This window comes from Pan troglodytes, chromosome 1 (assembly GCF_028858775.2).
Source record: "Pan troglodytes isolate AG18354 chromosome 1, NHGRI_mPanTro3-v2.0_pri, whole genome shotgun sequence".
NCBI classification, from domain to species: domain Eukaryota; kingdom Metazoa; phylum Chordata; class Mammalia; order Primates; family Hominidae; genus Pan; species Pan troglodytes.
The window spans coordinates 78937944-78942803 of NC_072398.2; positions in this window are offsets into that span (position 1 = coordinate 78937944).

A 4860-nucleotide genomic window follows, 5' to 3' on the forward strand; every position below is an offset into this window, starting at 1 on the left:
CTTTTAGGTTTTCTAGTCTGTATGTGTAGATGTGGTCATAGTAGTCTCTGATGGTTGTTTTTTTATCTGTGAGGTCAGTAGTAACATTTCCTTTATCATTTCTAATTGTGTTTATTTGCATCTTCTCTCTTTTCTTCTTTATTAGTCTAGCTAGTGGTCCTTTTTTTGTTGTTTTTTTGTTTTTGTTTTTGTTTTTGTTTTGAGATGGAGTCTTGCTCTGTCGCCCAGGCTGGAGTGCAGTGGCACAATTTTGGCTCACTGCAAATCTCAGCTCACTGCAAGCTCTGCCTCCCGGGTTCATGCCATTCTCCTGCCTCAGCCTCCTGAGTAGCTAGGACTACAGGCGCCCGCCACCACGCCCGGCTAATTTTTTTGTATTTTTAGTAGAGACGGGGTTTCACCATGTTACCCAGGATGGTCTCGATCTCCTGACCTCATGATCTGCCCGTCTCGGCCTCTCAAAGTGCTGGGATTACAGGCATGAGGCACTGTGCCCGGCCTTTCTTATTTTTTTCCAAAAAAACAAAAACAGAAAAACAAAACAAAAAATAACTCTTGGAGTCATTGATCCTTTGAATGTTTTTTCATGTTTTGATTTCCTTCATTTCAGCTCTTATTTTTGTTATTTCTCATCTTCTGCTACCACCGGGGTTGATTTGTTCTTACTTCTCTAGTTCTTTCCATTGTGAAGTTAGGTTGTTAATTTTAGATCTTTCTAACTTTCTGATGTGGACATTTAGTGCTATGAATTTCCCTCTTAACATTGCCGTAGCTGTGTCCCAGAGATTCTGACATATTGTATCTTTGTTCTCATTATTTTCAAAGAACGTCTTGATTTTGGTCTTAATTTCATTATTTACCCAATAGTCATTCAGGAGTATGTTGTTTAATTTCCATGTAATTGCATGGTTTTGAGCAATTTTCAGTCTTCTATTTTTATTGTGCTGTGGTCTGAGAGTGTGTTTGGTATGATTTCAGTTCTTTTACATTTGTTGAGAATTGTTTTATGTCCAACTATGTGGTTGATTTTAGAGTATGTGCCATCTGGCAATGAGAAGAATGTATATTTTGTTGGTTTTGGGTGGAGAGTTCTGTAAAGGTCTATCAAACCCATTTGACCCAATGTTGAGTTTAGGTGCCGAGTACCTTTGTTAATTTTCAGGCTTCATGATCTCACATTGTCAGTGGAGTGTTGAAGTCTCCCACCATTATTGTGTGGGAATCTATATCTGTTTGTGGGTCTCTAAGAACTTGCTTTATGAATCTGGGTGCTCCTGTGTTGGGTGCATATATATTTAGGATAGTTAGGTCTTTTGCTGAATTGGACTCTTTACCATTATGTAATGCCCTTCTTTGTCTTTTTTTATCGTTGTTGGTTTGAAATCCGTTTTATCTGAAATTAGAATTGCTATGAATTTCCTATATCTAGAAAACCCCATAGTCTCAGCCCAGAAGCTCCTTCAGCTGATAAATAACTTCAGCAAAGTTTCAGGATACAAAATCAATGTATAAAAATCACTAGCATTCCTATACACCAACAACAGCCAAACCAAGATCCAAATCAGAAGGCAATCCTACTCAAAAATGTCACAAAAAGAATAAAATACCTAGGAATACAGCTAACAAGGGAGGTAAAAGATCTCTACAATGAGAATTACAAAATACTGCTCAAAGAAATCAGAGAAGACACAAACAAATGGAAAAACACTCCATGCTCATGTAAAGAAAAAATCAATATCATTAAAATGGCTATACTGCCCAAAATAATTAACAGATTCAATGCTATTCCTATCAAGCTACCAAAGACATTCTTCGCAGAACTAGAAGAAACTATTTTAAAATTCATATGGAATCAAAAAAGAGCCTGAATTGCCAAGGCAATCCTAAGCAAAAAGAACAAAGCTGGAGGTATCATGTTACCCGACTTCAAACTATACTACGAGGCTAGAGTAACCAAAACAGCATGTTACTGGTACAAAAACAGGCACATAGACCAATGGAACAGAATAGAGAGCCCAGAAATAAGGCCTCATATCTATGACCATCTGATCTTCAATAAAGCTAACAAAAATGAGCAATGGGGAAAAGACTCCCTATTTAATAAATGGTGCTGGGATAACTGGTTAGCCATTAGCAAAAAATGGAAGCTGGGCTGCTTTCTTATACCATACCCAAAAATGAACTCAAGAGGAATTAAAGACTTAAATGTAAAACCCAAAACTATAAAAATCCTGGAAGACAACCAAGGTAATACCATTCTGGACATAGAAACAAGCAAAGATTTCATGAAAAGCACACCAAAAGCAATCACAACAAAAGCAAAAATTGACAAGTGGGATCTAATTAAACTTAAGAGCTTCTGTACAGCAAAAGAAACTATCAACAGAGTAAACAGACAACCTACAGAATGGGAGAAAATATTTACAAACTATGCATCTGATAAACATCTGATATCTGGCATCTGTAAGGAACTTAAATTTGCAAGAGAAAAACAACCCCATTAAAAAATGGGCAAACGGATATGAACAGGCACTTCTCAAAGGAGACATACATGTGGCCAAGAACCACATGAAAAAAAGCTCCATATCACTGATTATTAGAGAAATGCAAATCAAAACCACAATGAGATACCATCTCACACCAGTCAAAATGGCTATTACTAAAAAGTCAGAAAATAACAGATGCTGGTGAGGTTGCAAAGAAAAAGGAACATTTATACACTGTTAATAGGAGTGTAAATTAATTCAACCATTGTGGAAAGCAGTATGACGATTCCTCAAAGAGCTAAAAGCAGAACTACCATTCCACCCAGCAATCCCATTACTGGGTACACACCAAGAGAAATATAAATCACTGTCACATAAAGAAACATGCATGAAAATGTTCACTGCAGCACTATTCACAATAGCAAAGACGTAGAATCAACATAAATGCCCATCAATGACAGATTGAATAAAGAAAATGTGGTACATATACACCATGGAATACTATGCAGCCATAAAAAAGAATGAGATCATGTATTTTCCAGGAACACAGATGGAGTTGGAGGCTATTATCCTTACCAAACTAACTCAGGAACAGAAAACCAAATACTGCATGTTCTCACTTGTAAGTAGGAGCTAAATGATAAAAATTTATGAACACAAGGAAACAACAGTCACTGGGGTCTACTTGAGCAGCAAGGGTGGAAGATGGAGAGGAGCAGAAAAAGTAACTGTTGGGTACTGGGCTTAATACCTGAGTGATGAAACAATATGTACAACAAACCCCTGTGACATGTGTTTACCTATGTAACAAACCTTCACGTGTACCCCCAAACCTCAAATAAAAGTTTTGAAAAAGGAAGTTTATACATGAGACAGTCAGATTCATATTTTAGAAGGACTGGCATCAATGTGGAGAATGGATTTCTTCATCCAGCAATTTCCCTTGAACCTGGCCCGTACTTTTGCTTCCCTTGCCTTACTTTCTGTGGTTCTGAGGAGCCCAGCTCCACACCTCTTTCCCATCAGTGTCCTCAAACAAAACTAGTGATCAGAATCAGTGACCAACTTAACAGAACCATATATCATGGGGATCAAGTTTGAGAATCTCTATTTGTAAGTCACCTCCAAGTGATTCTGAGGCAGCTGGACTATGGACCAGTATTTGGGAAATAATGTAGGTTGTCATTTGCGTCACTAGCTTTCAGATGTGTTGATAAACATGAGCAGTGTGTTTGGCTTACTCAATTAGATTAAAGAGGACTGGAGTAGGTCTCACTCTAAATGTCTTCTTTCCACAGTTTCTACGACTCTACTCCCAAAGGCAGAAAAATCAGTCCTTTACTTGCACCCTTCAAGAACTTCCACTTGTTCTTTGAGTAACATGTCCAAACCTTAACATGACCTATAGTGTGCATGATCTGGCTCCAACTTCTCTCAAGCCACCCTTTGCCTTGTACCTGTTATTAACAATATAAAGCCAGGTCAGGGGAGAGGGGGTGATGATACTATTTACTCCCAATGTCTACTTTCTCAGTTAAGTTAAGCATAGATATGGAATTGGGAAATTGTATAGAGCAATAAAAATCTGAAAAATTTCTAAGGAGAATAATATGTGATTTAGGATGAGAAAGGGGAATGATGATCAACCTCAATGACACAGCTGAGTTGAAAATCATATATCAGTATCTACAGGAAAATTACGTCATTCCCTCCATAAGCTCAGAAGCCCATAGCAGAGAATACTGACAACTGTGTCAATCAGCTTGTGAATATTGGCAAAGCAGAAAGTCAAGGGTTAAGAGAATTAAGGATACTGGTGAAAGAAACAGAAAATTCCCAGGATGAGCCTAAAAAGAAGATTCTGCTAATTTGCTCTAAGAATTACAAAGGCCTAAAACCTAAGTACCATTGTTTTGCTGCACTTAGACTGTTTGGTAATGGTTTACCATTTGATTTGGCTCTGGTCCCTGGCTTGCTTGTCACGGATTCTGAGTGGCACGCTACCCTAGAGCATGGCGAGTAACATACAACAGCTGTAAGACGCCAAGAGCAGAATAGGTGAAATAATTTTCCAGCACGCTAAATGAAACTACCAAGGTAAAGCTACAACAATGTATTAAATGTTTTATCAAAATTGTTTTCCTCTGAAATTAGAGCTGTGACCTGAAAATACTATTTTATGATGATAGCATATCCATGTAGTCTGTCTTCTTTACTTAAATTGATTATTTGCATTTCATGGAAGACTCAATACATATCACACATTGTGCTTGCACAAATGTGCTTCCTTGTGAAGGATGTTGAAGTGTTTTAAAGAGAACAGCAGTTATATTTAGCATTCTGCTAATAAAAATTGAATTACATTTTTTGAATG